Here is a 21,220-nt window from a genome sequence, read left to right as displayed (position 1 = left end):
TGAGAGCGGAGTCTGCCTACACACAGCCCTGCATCGCTACAGACTAGAGAAAATACTAGTGTATGAAGCCTTTTCGGTAGAGCTGAGAGACAGTTATTTTAAAGCTGCTGGTACTTGGCCTGTTTTCATAAAAGATATTCTACTGCAAACTTCAGAAAGCCCCAAATTCTCTGAGGCCAAACCCACCGTTGTATTACAGGAGTGTCTCAAAAGCACAAGCATTAACAAAAAGGTAAGCAACCAGATAAGCATAGTTCAGACTGCTCTGAAAGGAGTGCATAAGATGAGAATGCATGAACATTTCTTTGAGACAATCCCTATTAATCTAGCTTTTTCTTTTAATATTCTGAACAAGCACCAAGACACACATTAGTCAATTCTCTAATCGCAGCTGCCCAGCAAATTACACACTGTATCTGCTCCACATTCAAGAACTAAGACTCTTGTTTATAACTTAGTACATCATCTTGCCTTGCAGTACAAATAAATGCACTATTTCTAAGATATGCCCTTCTTCAAGCAGATCATTACTGATGTCTGACTTCTTGGGCTTCCTGATAAATTATCCTCTTCTTTCACCTCAAGCAGAAAATGCTCTTCCACCAATAATCTATGACTGTCAGTCTTGATTACTTGTAAACAGCGGAGCTCCTTGAATATTTCTGCTTGTGAAAAGTGTTCATTTTCTCACTCCTGTCTCCCAGTGTGAGATGCTGGCAGACCTGACAGCTGTGCTTTATGTTATTGTATTAAAGTTGTTAGTGCTGCAGAATGGTCTATGTTTTCATCACTGCAATTCTTAAGGGAAACACAATATTGTTTTATAACACATTCGCATTGGGGAACCTCTCCTTCTTGCCCTTTGCGGAGGTGCCCAAAATTCTCAATGCAACAGATTATAGGGGATCTGGGTCTATGACTGCCTGTTGTTTGAAATAACATCTACATTATGGTTTGCTCTACTTATGCAACAATACCAGCAGAAAAACAACCTGGTTTAATACAGAGCTCTAGCCAAAAGTATTGGGAAAAAAGCTTTTATGATATTTAGCACTATTCTTACTCCCCATGAATATTTACTGTTGATAGTTAGGAGTTTATAACCTCTAATGTGTTTAACTGAAAGAAGAAAATATAGTGATGGAGAGTAATTACACCAAACTGCAGCAACACAACAAAACTCAGCTGCTTCAGCAATTATAAAATATAGTATTATGAAAACCAGCAGCTAACAAAAACCCCATGAATTTCTGCTAGCAGTTTGGATCAGGTATTAGGCATTACCCAGCTGCTGGTGTCCATTGTTATCAATACACCTTGGAATACCCAGGCATCTTTTCCATGCTTAATTCCCACACTTGAGTGAAATCTACAGACTGATCTTTCAGCGTCAGATTAACATGTGAACCACGAGGAGGCTGCAGGTCTCATCTGCTCTGTCCAGTGGCAACCCTTTTCCAGAGACCGGAGATGAAAATGAGCTCAGGCTGCTACACCTACCTCTTCCTCCTCCTTTGCCCTCCTCTCCGTGGTCTTGTTCTCCTTGCTCTTTCCTCCCACCCCATGATATCTTTCCTTTCTCTTCTCTTTATATTTAGCATATATCCTCATAGTAAGACTTCATTTATATCCCCCCTCTCACCCCATAACATAATTAAATGTGACATTTACTGCTATTATCAGTACCTCCTGCTATGCTCTATCCTCCCTTCACCCTCTGCTGTCTTGCTGAAGGGAGTGTGAGCTTTTTGGTGGGCAGCCTCCTCTGCCAAGCCCACGCCTCCTGTCTCCATCTCATTTGCCTTTAGTTGTGGCTTGAGTCTTCACTTACTTAACCAGCAATGTAAAATGAAAGAATAATGGATGAAGCACAACGGTTTCACAAAGCAGTTTCTCAGGGATGCTGCAATCACATGGTCCTAAATCCAGTTTTACCTACACAGGGGTAATCATTGCAGGAGCTCTCAACCCTTGGAATCCCCAAGAAAAGGCAAAAACAGAGGCAGAGAACAATTGTGGCATGTTCCCCCTTGACCACCTGCAAGTTGTTGTGAGATATGGTGCAAGAGATCTGTTTCTAAGCCCCTTTTACCATTTTCCCCACTCCACAGCCCAAGCAGCTCAGTCAGTTCAGTGCTTCCCACATCCCTGGCCTGTCTCTATATTTAACTACAGCTGTAAGACTGCTGTAATTTAATTGCTCTAATTTACAGTGAACACTGCAGAAAAAACCCACATCCTATAATTTTCTCATCTGCTGACTTTGCTTAAGATTCTATATCATACCAATATCTGCATGAATTGGAAATCCCTGATTTTGATGTGGTTGTTCACTTGCTGTATTAAATTTGAGTTATTTAAGGAGATGCAGCAGCAGCCCAAGTTGCCTGCATTCTAGGAGACACCATTTTTTAACTACCTACTGGAAAATCGTTCTCCAAATGTTTCACCACTTCTGCATGAAATAAGCTGCTACCTCCCAGCTGCTGCTATTGCTGCAAAGCATATATCCCATTGGAAACCTCAGTTTACCAAAGCTTCAGAAAATGGCATTTTTTTTCCTCCTATCAACTCTTTGTCATAGTGGCTGAAAATATTTTTTCAGGTTTATTGTTGTGCTTTGGGGAAAGACTTGAACCTTACACTTCACACAGACATATGAATAACTGCACCCTTTGTACCAAAGCACTTAGATGAGAAGAATTGTGTGGAAACACACATAAAGGTTAAATAAACCTCTTAAGCATATGTGTTTAAGTGCTTTGCTAAAATAAACCCTGCAAATGCTACTTTCTAACAATTCTGCATACAAAAATAAGAAAAAAGAATAAATATAAAAGGCACCCTAAGAAATTTGCTTTTGAAAGTACAAAAGACAAGTAAAGCCCACGAGCAGAACGACAGTTGTATGGAAAACACATTTGCCATTCGGTGAAATATGTAGATTGCACTCTGAAGAGCTCAAATCTTGACAGACTTCCAATTTGGCTCCAATGGAGATAAAATTCTTGGAAAGTGAGCACACTACAACAGAGATACTTGAAGGAATAGCCACTGGGGCAAGAAGTCCTGCCAAAGACTTGGAGAATTGCTACTTACAACCTGATACAAATCCAGGCAGGAATCCATAAAGGTGTTTGGATACATTTTCAGTATGTCCATTATCCTCCTAGTTAGCAGATAATGTTAACATCTCACCTGGGAAGAAAAGGTAGATGATTGTGGGGAGCTTCCTAACAACACTGCCTAGAGAGAGCTAGAGAAATGTGTTACATTGATGACATTGTCATTTCTTACCCCAGTTTCTACGTGATAATGTTGGAGGAAACATTATCCTGTGCTCACAGCCTGCCATGCAACAGTACTCATTTGGAAAAAAGCTGCTTTTAATCAAGAAAAAGCACTTTAATCAAGCATAGAGTCACTGATCCAAAAATTTCATGCAGGTGCATGTGTTACTTGACTGAAAGCCTTTTCCCAAAAGGTCAGAGCTGCAGAGCAACGTGCATGTCCCACTCCAAGAGCAGAGATAACCTTGAGGTGCCTGTATCAGGCAGATGTATTCTGGCTCCTGACGCAGGGAGTTTCAAAGTCAGAACTTCCACTGCTAATCTTCTTAACTTTAGACAAATATTTGCCATACCCTGAGCACACTCCATGAGATTCACGACATGCCAAGGAAGACACTTGTGTTAGGGAGGTTCATTTGGTTTATTTGCTTTCTTTGTATTCAGTGCCAGCACAAAGTGTATTGGCTGCAGGTCCTACGGCATTGGTACAGAGCCTGTTCAGTGGGCAGGGGGATGTGAGCATTCCCCCATCTCCTGGGGAAAGCATCACCCTCCTCACCATATCTCTGGGAGCTGCGGGAAGAGCCCTCAACAGTGAAAGCAGAAACAGATTTCTTCTCTGGGGAATTAGCTTATTCCCATTAAACAAATCCACATCCCCATCAACACTTTCTGAAATTATGAGAAAAAACACTTAATGTGTCCTGGAGTAACTCATACTCTGAGTCACTCTCTCCACTGACTGTAGGAGGATTTTAAGGAGACTTCAGATGTCTAAAATGACACATACCACATGCTTGAGGCAAACCACTCAAAGCCTGCTTTTATGTGTGCTTCTCAGGGGACCTCTCACCCACCAATAGGCCTTCACAGGATGTCCCTGTCTGCTTTCCACACAGTGCTCAGGATCACAGCACTCCTGGATGAAGCTACATCCCCCCCCAGGATGACCTTTTCCACAGGCATCCCTCAAACACTTCTTTAGCTTTCAGCCTTGCACACACAAGGCTACCTCACCTCCAAGATTGCCTCCCAGGGATTTAAGCAGCCAATACCCTCTAGTAAGTAGGTACTAAAATAGGTTGAAGAATAAATTGCTCTCATTTAACATTCACTCTGAAAAATACGGCTGCATTTATTATGCAGCATATTGTTTTATATACTGTTTTGTTACAATAAGTCATGTTTAAAATGTCATGACATTTAAATCAACAGCAGTAAGAGGGAAATGCTGAAAAAGAGCAAGATGATCAAAAGGGATCTGAAAAATCCTAGTGAAACATCATGGGCCAAACACCCTCATTATAGTAAAAACAAAGTAACAAGGGAGCTTAAAATTCATAGATGAGAAACCCATTGTAGAGAAACCCACTCTGCCCTCCAGGTCTCCGTGTTGTTACCAGGTCCAGTGGCCAAGGAATAGGTGCCTCCACCAACAGCTGGGGTTGGATGTGGCCAAGGGGCTTGGGTACCTGCAGCAAAACCCTCTTGCAGGTTTAGCTGTCCTTTGCCACTGAGCCACTGCAATACTCTGGAAAACTCTACATCCTTGGAACTTGTTAATGTCATTTGCCTCAGTGAGGAGCTTTATTTCAATGCCTGTGCTAAGTTATATGAATGAACTTTACATATAATATAAAAGCTTACTTTAATGTGGCTTCATAGCCTTTGAGGAGACACAGAGACTATCCACCACTGATAATCTACATGCACAATGGCAGGTTTTCACCAGAAAGACTTTTAATGTCGAAAAGAAGATAGGTTGGACCAGAGAAGCTACTCTATTCCTGCAGTGCTCATCTTTTATATTAAGTCTAGACTCATATGCCAGCATCCTTCACTACTGCCTCCATGCTCCCTCACCCTCCACACCAAGGGAAAAAACAACTGCGACAACAAAACAGATGGCAATGCAACGAAACGTTAAACCCAATCCCAATACCTGAGCTGTACCATGAATATTTCACGGAGGCACAGGGTAGAAAAGGCAACAAAATGACCTTTCCTACCATCTTAATGGATATCTAACCTTGTAATTGCTGTAGGCACACTGAACACATGCAAGAGAGAGACCAAGACTGTTTAAAAGTAGCTGTGTATGTTTTTAAAAATTAGTATCTCAATGTTCCCATTACAACCTGCCAATATGAATGACATTTACTCTTGCTCTGAGAAATGAAAGAAACTCTAAAAGACAGACTACATTAAGAGTATATTGATATTCCACTGACCTAGTGGCATAAGAACCAGACAAGTTTTGTCAAGGGCAAATACCCCAGAGTCTGCAAATTCATCTCTTAAAGTAGCAGCAAAGGGAAGAAAATATCTTCTATGTCTAGAATATTTATAAAACCCAGCAGAGGCTCCTACTTCTTGATGTTATGATGGCAATGGATGGCACAAGACCCAGACAGGGAAGCAGAATTGGAGATTCCAGATGGTCAATCACCCTCTTCCAGTTTTTCCAATCACTTGATATTGCCATAAAACTTCCTGTGTAAGTTCTCTTAAGATACATCACGTGGGATTTTGCCCAATTAATTTTTCTCCTTTTATATGCAATTCACAAAAATACGTTACCTACAGCAGAATATGGTCCAAGACTTTTTTTGGAATGGATGGATGCAGGAGGTGTGAACTATGCACACACACTAAAAGGTCCCTGCATTGTCTTCCCAGACAATGGAAGAAGAGGGAAAATGAGGAACAGTTTGGTATTGTTCAAGCAAGCTCCTTCATCCCTCGGATGATTCTCAACTCATACACTGAATCAAGCCACAAACAAGGGGCCCGATACAGGAGCCTCTGTTTACTTGGTGAAACTCAGACCGGGATAAGAGGGGGTGGAGGGGCACAGGCTGCCTTCACTTTGCAGAGGAGGAATCTATTTGCTCCTCTTCCAAGCTGCAGTGTTGGCCTTCTGTTCAAATTCTTTTTCTGGGGAATAAGACCACAGTTGTACCCACATAACACCCACAGTGGAGAACAGAGATAGCATGATAGCCAGGGAATATAACATTCTGCAATTAATATCAGCAAAGGGACTGAATTTGGAGAGAAATAATTTTAGCTGGCCACATGTTGCAGTTAATTAAGGCTGAGAGCTTCTACGAGTAGGAAGGTGGTTTTGATCAAAATATATTGAAAAAATCTTATTAAACTGCCTAGGAAAAAACAGTTGCCATCATCCATGCTACAACCTTCCAGACATCCCCACGGTTCTATATAGGAATTATGAATTGACAGTATTTGTGTAACAATTATTTAATATGGAAATTGCTTTCATTGACAATTTCCAGCAGATACGAATAAAACACGTGGCTCAGCTAAGAAGAGTTCTACATTACTCCAGAAGCTCAGTCAACTACTTGGGGATTTAACGCTGTGAGAATGGATCTAGCATGGGCTTGCTTCATCTCAATTTGCCAGACTAGGAATTTGCAGGTTTCCCACTCATACTTCAGGAGGGAGTTGACTGGGGAAGAGGTTGTACACTCACGCACTTTGTGGAGGACTTGCAAAATCACTTTATTCATCTAGACACAATCTGAAGTCAGAGCAAGGTACCTTGCAAGCAAGAACTTATTCCACAGAAGGTCTACTGCTACGTTTCTCTCTCTGCCTTGTTTTCTCTTAATTAGCCTCCAAGCAAAGTTCACAAAAAAATATCATGTTCTCAGTCTGTTTCTCTGGGGTTTTCCTGTGCACATACTGAGGTGTACAAAGGTGCACAAGCTCTTCTCATTCCTTCTGACCCGTGAGCATTATTACATTACATTTAATTGCAGGAGACACTGTCTTCACAGCTTTATTTCTCATATGACATCTTGTGAATTGCTTTTAAGAAAAGCCATTTACACGACTCCCATATATATGTAAACTAGTACTCCAGTGTCATTCTTGTTTGCACGTACCCTTGTATTCATGTCAGCTAATCTGAAAGCAAAAAGCAAGTGGCCCTTCATGTATTTCAGTTAGGAAACAGTAGCATGGATTTTCATAAAACAAAAGTTTGACTGATACTATGCAAAATCTGTTCCTCTGGAAAACTGGCATCTTGCCCATCATCTTCCACAAAGTTCACTATCTTTGTCAGTGCTCATCTACTTGACTTCTTAATTGTCTATGCTCACTGGCTGTATTAAATGGAGTTTTCTTTTTGCTTTCGCTCACTGTGTATTACATCCTTTAATCGGTATATATAATTACTTACCACAATCTGCCATGCCAGATTTTCTAAGCATTAGTCTAATTAACTTAAGCTTGATAATTATGTTTCAGATATCATAACAGTACACACAGAACTTGCAGATTATGCTGTTGGTTTAGCTGTTTCTGATAACATTTTTCTCCTATTCTTACTTTTCACTTTTTCCCCTTTGCTTTTTCTCTTTTTGTACAGAGTGGGAGCACAAGAGGGACTGCTGTTCTGCTTAAATGGCTGGAAGGTTCTCTAAAAGCAAAAGCTGGCTGTTTCTCGTAACAAGTCATCAAGCAAATCAACGCCAATGAGAACAGATCCAAAATGCAAAGATTTCTTCTTTTTATAGGAATAAAAGATAAATATGTCACCAAAGAAAGAAAGTTGAGCTTCCAATAGTGGAAACTGTAGAGGATTCAAGCGCAAACACCTACAGCACTTACTGGCAAACTACGAAAGTACTCAGACTTTCCACAGGTCTCCAGCCTGAGCTATTCTAATTATATGCCTGTTGGCAACAGCATGTCACCAGGGAGGCAATAAATAAGTGATAACATGCATGGGACCTGGCACACACACTTTTCCAGCACAGAAAGATCATCCTTCACCAAGTGATGCAGGCCACCTGAGCGAATGAAATATGCAAGCCTGAGACTCCAAGTAAATAGCTGCAGAGGACATATGTGTCATAGTAATAAATAAAGGCAAGCAACAGAAACCTGCAACGGACTATGGATTCATATTTGGCTTTCTGATGTAAAACGACATTTCTTTTCACTCTTGCTAAACTCATTTTAGTATTCTGCTTTTACATTGGAGAATGTATCCTGCATTGCTTGGTTTGCCTTTCTCCTGGGTGAGGGCAGGTATATCATGTCCCACGACATCAAATGGCCTCTGCCCAGTGGGAGATGGGATAGAGCCAGGAAGACCAGACCTCCTCTCCCGGCTTCCAAGACCATGGATCTTGTCTTGCGGATCCTGTCCAACAAGCCACATTGATGTTCCAATGGCACCCAGACAATTTTGTTTGAATTTTGGATGCAATGGTACATAAGCACTGTCAAGCCCACTCAGAGAACAAAAGACTTAGTATTTGCTCTAGACTTATTAGTGAGGATTTAATCAGCTATGAAACACTGAAAGACTGCTCAACTGCTCCTATTTTTTAACACAGATTTTATGGATACAGAGACAGGGACAGGCAGTTCCTCTTGTTCAAGTTCCCCTCATTCAAGCCCTTATTTTTAGGTGACTGCAGGGCTGTCACCCTTGACAGAAAACATTACCAGCAGTCAAGAAAGTAATCAGGGTGGCCAGTACATAAATAAGCATAAAGTAAATCTGAATATTAGTAATTGATATTAGTAATTTGAATTACTAATATAGTAATTAGTAATCTGAATATTAGTAATTTGATTCAATCAGTCTAAAAGTGTCAGACCACTGTAGCAGCGATCCATTATAGGAACCTATTTAACATTCCAATCATCTTTAATGAATTAACCTCAAAGTATGGCTGAGGTGTAACATCCCAAGAATCTCTTTGCTCATCTACAGTCCACTTGCAACTAATTTCAGTTCACAAGCCTACCACAATTAACATTTTTCTGTATTTCACACATGAGTAACTGCAGTACTGAAATATGCACTCCTCTCCCAAATTTAATAGCTGGGATACTTTCATTTTTTTATTCTATAAATGAAGGAAAATAATTTCCTGCTACTATCTCGAACCAATTAAAATTCTTTTTATATTGGCTTTGCATCTCTTCAATATATGTATGAAGCAAAAAGGTCCTACATTTTTCACATAGTAATTACTTGGAATTGATTAGCTATGCAGCACTCTAAAGACAAAGGGGTTTACATTTAGCAAATTTTAAAGTTTGGTTTACATCTTCCATCACTGGAGTTTTTAAAGAATGTTTTTTGGTTAAATGCTTTATATTAGGAAAGAAAACTCCAACAGTATAATTAAATTATCCGACTTAAAAAGAAATGGGAAAAGTGCAAATTTATTGATAGGCCTGGAAGGAAAGGAGAACACGCTGCTTTATTAATTACAATTACACAAATAGTTGTTGTAAATTAAAGAATACTTTCCTGAAATACACCTTGTGCATTGCGTAGCACAGGTACAGTGACAGATATCTTACTGCATGATCTCAAAGAGTTATTAAATTCCTCTAAGATAGGGAACCTATTGACCAATCTCAACCTATCTGAATAAGAGGGCAACCGCTGGACCTCATGACTCTTTCCTTCCGTTTTCCCTGGTTTTCTTCATGAATTATATAAGAAGACAGTGTCATTTAATATATTCCTGTTTTAACAGGGAAATATGGTGAGGAAGCTCTTGCTTCGCACCATGGTTGCAGTAAAAGGAGCAGCAGCCTTGAACAGATTATAAACCTGACGTTATTTTCCTTTTTGCTGCATGTTTGCAGCATTATTTTAGCATCGAGAAAAACGAACACACGTGTAGATAGCAGCATCCACGCAGCAATATGGCATAGCTGTGATTTGTCTTACAAGCACCCAATTTAATTTTATCATCGAATACCACACAGTACAAATTCTGATGTTCTATTCCTTACCGATTTCAACCTCAGTTTAGAGCTAAGCATTTTGTGCTGCGCATAGCACCTAGAGCCCAATGTGGAGGAGAGCATTACCAGTAGACAGATGCATGGGGATACAGTATGAGTCCTTCTCATATCAGGACTGTTGGACTTTAATTCTCCATCTGAAGCACCCACGTTCTGCCACAGAGCTTCACTGTCATTTCCTCTGAGCTACTAATGTTATAATGAAGTTACACACATAGGGACACAGACATACTGTATCTTGCCCATATAGCTACATAAATAGAGTTTATTTTGTATATTTATTTTAATAACAAACAGGGATATGCGTGGCCTATTTGGTTACAGGAGTAAATCCGTGCCCTGAAAGATGATGTTCTCATTAAGTGAAGCTGCAAGCCCAAATCTTATCTAAACTGCTGTTTATTTCACTGGCAGAAAAGCCAGCATGCTACGGAGCATAAATCTTTCACTAGTGCTACTCAAATTGAGAGCACCCCATAGCAAATTCTGAAAGCTTAAAAAAGTATTTAATAAGCCAGGAAGAGGAGAGCATCTATTAATAATCAATAGCTGCTTAATTTAGGTAACATTATAAACTTACATTTGTAGATAGAGTAAGTTTTTTCTTATCACACCATTTCTCTTTAGTATTTTGCCTACTCTCAGAGAATACTGAATATTGTAGCATTTTACCCTTACCTAAGTTTTTACCAGTCCTTGGGTTTTTATAGCATACTACACTTTGGAAAGCCTAAATAGGTTTACTTTAGATGACAGTGCCAAGCATCTAGAGACATTTCAGGAGATAGCCTTGAGAGCATTAGGAAAGCTATAAATACTGTGTTAGGGATTATTTCTGTGACACAGAGTCAAGAGTTTCCATTCTTTCACCTCATCTCTGGGGCTTTGGGCCATCAGTAAAAATTTGGATAAATCTGTTATTGCAAAAAAATTTTGTCAAGTTCACAACTAGAAAGCCCCTTGAAACTTAACACTGTGAAGCATCTCATATTCATTCTGTATTAAACGGACAGGGAAAGGCTGAGGATAAGCTAAAGAAAGCAAAATAGTTTGTACCAGATTGCAGCACTAAGCCTTTGCTTACCATGTGAGAACAGATCTTTGCTGATTTTGGCCCCAAGTAGGAAAAAGCCCTTATCTCCAACTCATCTAATAAGATCCTAGGAGGGAAGGACATTTTCTCTAGATAATTTTATCAGTAAATCAGAAGCTGATTCATGTTCCTATTCAGCCGTACATTTAAGTTCTCTCTTAATACTGAGCTTACGCTTAAGATCTGTTTGAACTCACTTAAGCTGAGCACTTTCTTAAATGCTCAAATGGGATTGCAGTGAATAGCAGTAGGCACATACATAATTAAAGAAACCTTCTGAACCTAGCAAGCCTAGCTGGCTGTGTGTAACTCATTGTCCACATTTGAGGGTAAGAACTCCTGGTTTAATTAAAGTGATTGAGTGAAGATGTCTGAATGCTCACATATTATGGCAATGAGCACAGTACAGAACAAGAAATTAAGTCATTGTGTGAGTCAGAAAGTCGCATGCAGAGCTTGATGAAAACTAGGGAAAAGTTATGACAAATTAGCTGAAATTCTTCATTAAAATGTTATCTGCTAGTTCAAAATTAAGCATTCTGACAAATTTTAGGAAAACAACACTTCATTCATAGCATCTCTTCTCTGGCATCTTCAGAAGCTTCTGAAGTTATCACACTTTTACACTGTCATGTTTCAATTACGGCTAATGAGCACTTATTATTTATAGTATCCCTGTGCCTCAATATAGAAAATATGCCTGGTGCTTAAGGTGCGAAAGGATATCCAGCAAGGGAGGACCACATCTTGCAGAGTTTAGTTGTAAGCATCATTCACTAGCATGTCCCTTGACCCACTGTGATAACTGGGGTCTGCAGGTCTTCCATAATTATGAGCTTGGCATAGGAAAACGTGAGGTTTCACGCAATAGTCTGGAAACCTGCAATGATTACTGTTGATAAAAACAGCACAGAAAAGGAGGAGCATGCATGCATCCAAACAAGATCGCTTTGTATGTAAACTCAGAATTGTGATTAACACAGAGTAAGTTTGGAGTAGACCATAATTGGCACATCCACAGTTATATTGAATTTGTGAAAAAAAGAAGGTGATTAATACCTACTGCAATATTTCCACCTCACTTTGGAGCTTTCTCTCATTTTCAACTTAATCTCATGCCCAACCGGATGCTGTGCAGCACCCAGCAGGACTGAAGGAGATACCTAATCCAACAACAGTGAGAAGACAACCACAAGAGTCTGTGACTTTCAGTACAGAAAGCATGAGTTGAGAAGAACCAATTCACAGCCAAGTCATGGTGTCCACAGCAGTGTTAGTCTTCTAACACTGTTTCGAAAGAATGTTCACATTAACAACCCATACGCCATTTAACACTGATGTCAGAAGTACCCAATATCCATAGGGTTTTTCTTTAAGGACATATTTTTACTACAGATTGAATGAAAAAAACAACATATTTGCATATTTCCCCCAGCAACCACTTGTGCATTAGATCAGCCCTTGTCTGCCTTGGCAAATAGTGAAATCCTAACGGGAGGCTGCAGATAAAGCAAACCAACCCCATCCTGCCAGGCAGCGGCTGCTGTTCACATCTGAGCCGTGGGTAACGGGGCACCAGGGCACATCTTGCTGCTGGTTATTCTGCATTATCTGGGATAAGCCCTGGAATCAGTGAAGTAACTCTGGATTTGCACAGCTGTAATGGGGCTTTGATCTAATGTCACAACAGGCACAGGCAGCGAGTCAGGCCCCATCAGCGGCAGAATTTGACCCAGCCGGGCTCTGCCGCAGTCAGTGGAAAAACACCCACTGGCTTCACTGGAAGCTCATTCAGTGTTTCAGTGCCAGCAGGGAAAAAAAGGCTCAAAAGGTCACACAGAAAAAACATAAAGGGGAAATTGTTCCAAGGCACAAGGAGCTGCTTCAATTTTTTTTGTCCAGGCTGACTATCAGTTTGATTTTCAGCAGAGCAATGCATCTTGCCATGCAGCCTCCCCTAACTAACTAGGCAGGAGCATGATCAGATTTAAAGGAAATCACGGCTTTGTCTTCAGACAACTCAATATTTAATTGCATCAGGCCCTGTTCTCTCATACTATTTTTTATTGATCAGAATACCTCAAGCTATTAAGTTTATTAATTAAATGATAATTTTTTTTCCTGGTGAGTATACAAGGAGATAAATGTCTTACAAATAAACTCAGAGCTTGCAGGCTGAGTCATGTGGTGATTTAGAAGTCATTTATCTTTTTCTCTCCCCCTCAGCAAAAAGTAATCATTGCCACAATGCTCTGCAAGTCTAATGTGGCTGTGAAGTGTGCAACATAAAGAGATTTTTTCATTTCCAGCACAATTATACCAAGCTTTTGTGTTATCTTGATTTGTAATTGCAATGCTAACAAGAGGATATGGATAGCTGCTAATCCATTTAAGCACAAACTGTGCCCTTCTGAAGTAGGGAGTGGTCTGACATCAGCTGAAGCCAACCTTTGTAGAGGTTGAATTTAGATTCAAATGCCTTTATTCTTCAAAGACACATAAGTTTGCCTATGCCTGAATTTTCACTGCTTTTCTGAGCCAGGCCTGGGGTTGACGGGTGATGCTTTAAAGCTGACAGCAGCTCTTTGAAGAGCTTTTCCCCTGTGGGTGCCAGCTGACACCAGGCAGAAGGGCCAAGTAAGAGCAGAAACTCAAGAAGCATCCAGGTGAACAGAAATGAAGGGTGCAGGTCCACCCTGGAAGAGAGAGGAAGGTTGCCAGGGACAGATGAGGATATGTTCAAATACAGCAGTGGGTGTAGTTCAACAACATGGACACAGCAATCTAAACAAAGCCTCTAGACTACAAAGACACTGTGCAAAGCTCCCACTGAGAAGTAGTTTTAATATGTGGTAGCATAGCTGTTGCTTTAAGTGTCTGTAATACTGAATGCACAGTGAAGCTGAACCCAGTCCAGATTCCTTTATTGTCTTCTTGCTTCAAAGTACTTTGATTTACAAAGACCATCATCAGAATATAGCATGCAGGGTAACAGCTGAAAGCCTGGGCAATCAGAACAACATTGGAAGAAGGGAAAACAGTATGAACTGAGAGAGGCCTAAATAATTAATCTCAAACTGGACTTGTATTCTGCAGCAAGACAAACCAGCAGCAGTTGACATCATCTAGATGTAATTCTGCATTAACTCCAGCAGCCCACAGGGTTTTCAGACAACAGAACAGTAGGAGAGCTAGAGGAGTGACACGGGTTCCCTCCTGTGCCAAAGCCCACAAAGATGTACTTTGCTGTTCTCAGTGAAAGTAGGTGAGAATGCAAATAATTACCTCAATTTTTGTCCTCTTTGTCCTAAAAATTGCAGCTTTTTGTTTCTTTAAGACTATGTTACAATATTCTTAGAAAGCAAGATGTATTGTACAGAACAGAAAGAGATGCAGCAGCGTATGGGAAAAGAATGGTGAACTCTTAGGCAAAAAAAACCCAGACTCTAGTCTGGATCTCCTTCCCAGCCTTTTCCTCTGACATGGTTTTGTCCAAGTCAAGACAGTCTAAAAGGCCTTCAAAGTTTGACCATACATTTCTCATTGTTAGATCACCTGCACTTTCAATACAAAATACTAAATATCAGCTTCTTTAGCATTTACTAATCTCTTAAAAATCACAGCACTATTTCCCACTAATGGTACTCAGGCTGAACTAGTTTGGGCTAAGACAGGCTGATTTGCACCATCTCATTCAAAACTAACATAACAATATCCACATTCTATGTTTGCAGTGTTGTTCTACTGGTTTAGAACTGGGAGAAGAGCTTAGCAGAAAGATGTAATGACAGCAAATCAGTGTTCACAGGGACATATTTTAAAATCAATAGCACAGGAATATAGAGTAAGGACTCTAATTTTTCATCCCCTTTTCTGCAAGCAAGCAGCTGCCACAGTACCAGCCCACAGGTTGCTAAGGGACATCTGCAATTCCCTGGGGGGACTGTGGATGTTGTTCCAATAACACTTCTGACAGTAAGCTCAAGAGACCTTACTGACATCTTCCAGCTAGAAAGTAGGGCATGGTGTCATCAGCATGCACATGAGACTATACACAAGTCCTTTGGCCTTAAGCACAGACACCGCATTCCCCACAAACCCACAGCCATCACGCCTCAGCCAGCAGCGTGCAGGTCAGGCAGCTCCATGCACTGTAAACCAGGCTGCTTCCATCAAAGCAGCTCAGGGGTATTTCTGCAATATCCCATCCTGCTCTCCAGAGCAGTTTACTTACTGTTCCAAGTCAACATCTGACACAGATTAAAAGAACCATAGTGTGTACAAAGAAATCAAGACCATGAATGTCCTGTGACAGCTACACTAAGAAACAGCAATGCTGCACTGAGTGCTAGTTTGTCAACCTTTGCTACTTACACAATTCACAGCCAATTTAATTAAAAATATAACAGATCTGAAAGCTGCTAAAATGCCTGCAATGACTATCAGTCATTTGATAATGGTAGGAAAGAGCCATTAGAAGTGAACTGTAAGCAAACTTTTTCAAGATTGAATAACAGGGCCATTACAGTGCCAGCCATTAATGTCATGGCTTTAAAAAAATTAGTTGTCCACCTAGACCTAAAAATAAGCATTTTTATCTCACACACATATTTACAATCAAAATATGTTTATAAAAGGCACAGTAAACTTCATGGTTATGAACTGCACATTTTACTTTCTGAACACTAAACCAGCCTCTGCTGATTCACTTCATCATTTAGTTGATTTAATACAAAACTTTTCTTCCCCTTTTCTGCTTGTTGCTATGATGAATACTCTGTATTCATTAGTAATCAAACACAACAGCAAATGTAATATTGTTGCACAGATGAAATCTTTTTACTACCATGTTCAAATTATTTCCTTTAAATAGTTGCCTCCTGTTATTTTAGTTCAGCTCATGAAGGAAGATCTGACAGCAACAGCTTGGACAAAGAATGCCAAATTAAAGGGAAAAAAAACCCCAGAATTAATGGAAACTGGTTACATTGAGTCATGTTTAGCCATATCCACAGGGTATGGTATCCAATTTGGGATTGCCATTGTGGGATGGTAGTGCTGGGAGAGAATCCTACTGCTTCTCTTGAGCTGAAACCACGCTCAACTGCTTTTTGTCACTTAAAATAGCGATTGCCTCAACTTTGGGGCATGGACTGGTCCCAGAAAGTCTGCAGAGCCCTGCAGGTCTCCCCACTAGCAGAAGGTACCCGCTAGATCAAAGTCAAGCACTCACAAATCATGTAATCCTGCAGGTGCTGGAAGGCCTCTGAGCTCTCAGAGGTTTGAGAAGGTGGAGAATTTCAGTGCCAGGAATGTCCAACTGGGAGGTCGGAACAGTATTAACAGTGTTATTTGACTGATCAAGATTCTGAAAATCTAATTTTGAATCTAATTCTGACTTGAAAAAAGCCACAGGTATTTGTTTTATGAGATACATTTTTCAAATCTGTCTTCTAACTTGAGGACTTCAGATTACCTGCAAAGCAAGTAGCTCTGGTTCAGAGTAGCTCTGGTGGTGTGCCCACAGCAAACTGCCAGCACACAAGCACAGAACTGCAGATGTACAAGGAAGCCTGCACTCCTGTGAGCCAGGACAGCCAGATGCAAAACTCCCCCGGTGAGACCTAAAAATCTTCAAGATTGTCAAAAACATGAACCAAAGGAAGAAAAAAGAAAGCAGTGGCTTTCTTTGATCACATAGCTCCAAGAGCAGAGATTTTTAACAATACTGTATTACATAAAAAGTGCGTATATACACACACATAGATATATACGACACAAGTTAATAAACCTTGTGCTGGATTGTTAACAAACGTTGTGTGTGAAGAGGTTAATAAACCTATCCATAAAGGTCTTAAGCTCTGATTTTTGTGTAAGATTTTGAATGTGTAAGATTTTATACATCTTATCACAGAATATTTTTTCTGTTTAAAACTAGCCCAGATTATTTGCTATATTGAAGTGTTGCAAAGTCAGAATATTTATGTATATAGCAGCAGATGTTGCTGTATCTCTGTACAATATAATGCTTTATATCATATACTGCCTTTCATTTCAACTGTATTTCCAAACTGAACAGAATTAAGTACAAGGAAGCAGTGGATGCAGGCAGTACACAGTATAAATTATAGAAAACAGTGGTGTGAAGACACTGTATGATGAATAAATTAAGGCATTAAGCCATAAGGCCAATAAAAGGGGGGGGGGGGGAAGAGGCATATGCAGATGAGAAAAATCTACTTTAAAAAAAAAAAAGACAAAAGTTGAAGACATAGAGAGTTGATGAGGCAGAAAGATACATAGAGGCTGCTCCAGATGGTAGAAACAACAGCAAAGGTTCCTACACTAGAGTGGCAGGACTATGTACAAAGCAGCACTGGGTGGTTGCAGAGCCTGCAGAAAGACAGCAAGCAAAAGAAGGGGCTGCATGCATTGCTGAGTCACTGGTGTGGAAATAAGGAGTGACCCTGAAAAGGTCAGACAGAGCCTTGGGTGACATGGTCTAGGGCAAGGCATCCCTGCCCACAGCAGGGGGTTGGAACTAGATGATCTTAAGGTCCTTTCCAACCCAAACCATTCTGTGATTCTATGACTGAAGAACTTGTTCTAAGCAGGGTCATACTGCTTAAAGTACATACGAAGGTACACGAAACTATGAGTGTGAAAGGGCCCTTTAGCTCTGGTGCTTGAGAAGCCCCTATTGCCCTGCCAGAGCAATGTGCAGACACAAGGGTTGGAAGGAACATATTACCATGTAGTCCGATAACAACCGATTAACAAGTGGGACAGACAGACATCTACATAAACCCATGCAAATGAGTACACGTACACAAGTAATTACTTATCTACATCACAAACGTTGCATCAAAAGCATTTCCCAAAATGTATGGTTAACCTGACATCCTCACAGCACAATCTAGATACATGCTACTGTGTATGTTAGACTCTCCTTATGTGCTCTTCATATCTCATCCACAGCATATAGAAGCAGATCCCTAAGAATACTCTGCTACCTGAGTAGTTTTTAGCACAGACTTGAGTGCTGCACTAGTATCACCATATTGTTTATTTTGACAAGTCAAACATGACTCTGCTATGCTACGCTGTTTGTAAAGTATTAATAAACAAACAAACATTAAACAATCTCAAATACAGTTCTTGGGCCTGAAGCTATGATAGATGAGTGGCAAACTGGCATAGATGTGTTGGCCAGAATTTACTCAGCTCTGAACTAAGTGGCAAAAGTGATGATAGTGCTACTTGAAATCACTAAGAATACATATTTGTATTTTCACTCTGAAGTGTGAGAACAGTGCTGAAAATAAACATCCCTCAGTCGACCTCCACTAACAAGCCTGCACAACCTTTAGGCTTTCAGATTAGCAAGGTCTAGTGCTCACACATAGCTTCCACAGTGGCATTTTCAAGCTGAGAATGACAGCAGTGACACATTTAGACCTTGTTCATCTCCTTTCCATATCCAGCTTTATTTCCTTGCCCATCATCTGTAGTCTCTGTCAGCCTACTCCCAAGAAGATCCTGGTATATCAAAACAGGATTTAGCTACAATGCTTGTACATGTAGTCTTGTACACCTTGGAAGACCTAAACATATAAATGTTGTGCTTAGCATTCATCAGATAGATCCAATAAAGCTGTAAATGAAAAGAAATTGAAGCAACTATGTGCCTAGGAATAAAGCTAAATTAAGTAGCAAGCGGTTATAAGATCAAGACCTAAACCACCAGCTCCAACAACATGGAATCAGTCACTTTGGCACATCTGGGCATTCAGCGGCCAGAAATGAGCTTGATTCTTATGCAGAATCCCAATAAATAACCTACAGGTAATTTAAAAGCCCTCAACAGGACACACAGAAAAAGCCCAAGTCGCTTACTAAATTACTGGTGGGACTGTGTATGGTGGCTGAACATCCGTCTCCGGCATCAACTATGGAAGGCAGTAAATGTAAGCCCTCCAGTGCACCCAAACAAAACAGCATGCAAAGAATTAGTAGAAATACAGATTCACTTTCCTGGCTACCTCCTTCTAGCTTTTGAACTCAGGCATTTCATTTTAGCAACTGATACTTTAGGCATCTTGGCATTATCACCTATGAGTAGCCAACTCAGATAAGTAAATAACTCTTACGCATTTCAGGTCAGATCTATTTTATGCTCAGTTTTGAGGATGGCAGGTCATTACAAAAAGCTTGCATTACATAAATGCTGTGTGAACTGCTACTGGGTCATACTCGTATCAACATGACAGGCCAGGATATGAAATGCAATATGAATGGATGCACTAAAAACAACAAATCAAACATAAGTAATCTGTCTTCAGGTTGAAGGCAGGACAGTTCCAGTTTACATGAAACAGCCCTCAGAAGAGAGTTAGATTATTCACCTATAACCTAACCTGGCACTTAAATAAACTTCAGCTAACTATTAACATTCAGATATCATTAAATTTGCTTTGATTTTACTGTTCAAATAAAATTCTTATTAGTGGACCACTGGATTGGCTATTCAATAGCACAGTGCTTTAAAAAGCATGCAAATGTCACGCACGTGCACTGTGTGTGCAATATAAATAAAGAACAACCCATAACCAGAAGAACTTTATCTTTTCATAATGAATTTATGATACTGTCAGTCATAATTCTTTGCTTGGACCATCATGCTGAGATCCCCAGACTGAGCAGGAGCTTGGTCTGCCAGAGTCGTCTGGATCTGAACTCTCTGAAAGGGATTAGGGCTTCCTCAGAGTCATGGACAAGAACACAATGCTGTTCCTTATGAAACTCAGAGTAGTCTCTGTCCAAAACTATAGAAAACCCCCAGTATTTATCAAATCAGAAGCAAGATGCAAATATTCATGGCTAGATGCATATATAATTTGGAAAAAAGTCGTCACCAACCACAAATAATCCACTGTAGGTAACCTACGGCATTTATTCAATCTGATAGAGCAGAAAAAGCATTAGTGGAAGAATGAACACATTCCATCGTGAGATTTATTTGTATGGACCCAACTGGTGGGTGAGATCATGTAAGAATTGATTTTTCTGCCTTACTTAAAAAATAAGGTTATGTAGAGACTGAAATTCATTAGCTGAGTTGTCCAGAAAGTCTTAAGCAAAACTAAATCATATCTACAATTCACCCAGCACATGTATACATCTGATCAAGGGGTGGTAAAAGTTGTCATCATGGAGAAATTACTTAACACTGGTTTTGCTTTAAAATAGATCACATATTTTGAAGACACTGGGACTAACATTAATTCATTTACTAAGTAGGTTAATAAAAATTGCTGTAATCATGAGCTCTATTAAAAGTCCATAATGTTACTTAAATGGAGGAAAACTAATAGAGCTCTTTTGGAAGTTCTCCATAAAATTAATATTGTAGAATTTTAGTGGTTGTCTTACATAAAAATGTCCATTTAAACTATTAACAGATCTAATAATAGAATTAAAACAAATTAAAATAATTGCTTTCTCCAAGAGGAAGTATTTACATTCCAAGCATCTTAATGGACTTTATTCTTCAAAGAATTTGGAAACAATGCTCATTATTCAGCACTGTGAAGTGGGAATTGGCTATCTGGCAACCACACACAGAAGATCTGCCAACTTGCAACTACTGTAGCACTTACTCGGAGCCTCTCTGTCTAAACCACTTTGCATGGCAGACATCCAGAACCTCGACCTGCAATACAAACCACCTCCTTGTCAAGAGCCCTCCTGGTTGGAAAGCACTAAACTCACCCAGCAACCAAGGCAAAAAGGCAGACAACTGGAAGACAAGTATTGTATCAGATATTGGCTCATACCATGTTTCCCTGGGCACCACTTAGAACTATACAACTCCCTAGACTTTATTATACAAATTATACAAAGCTCTTGGTTTTTCCCAGGTTATCCCGTATTCCTTATTTCTGTGGCTAACTGCTAACCAATGGTCTATGCACATATGCAGCTGAATGAAACCTTTATATCTCCATTGCAGAGATGACTTGGT

The 21,220-nt window shown here is 40.0% G+C and overlaps 1 protein-coding gene and 1 long non-coding RNA gene across 7 annotated transcripts in view; one reads left to right on the top strand and one right to left on the bottom strand.

Annotated features, from left to right (window-relative positions):
• Positions 1-8,213, top strand: part of LOC115614543 — a 32,175-nt gene extending 23,962 nt beyond the window's left edge. For both annotated transcript variants that reach the window (XR_003993749.1, XR_003993748.1), the window contains one exon: positions 7,693-8,213. This is a non-coding gene — a long non-coding RNA (uncharacterized LOC115614543). The remainder of the gene's footprint in view (positions 1-7,692) is intronic.
• FHIT (fragile histidine triad diadenosine triphosphatase) overlaps positions 1-21,220 on the bottom strand; it is a 550,770-nt gene that overhangs the window by 11,328 nt on the left and 518,222 nt on the right. The window lies entirely within an intron of this gene.

Source organism: Strigops habroptila, chromosome 11 (genome assembly GCF_004027225.2).
Source record: "Strigops habroptila isolate Jane chromosome 11, bStrHab1.2.pri, whole genome shotgun sequence".
NCBI classification, from domain to species: Eukaryota; Metazoa; Chordata; class Aves; order Psittaciformes; family Psittacidae; genus Strigops; species Strigops habroptila.
Note: the sequence above shows the minus strand (reverse complement) of the source record. Positions and strands in the feature narration are given on the sequence as shown.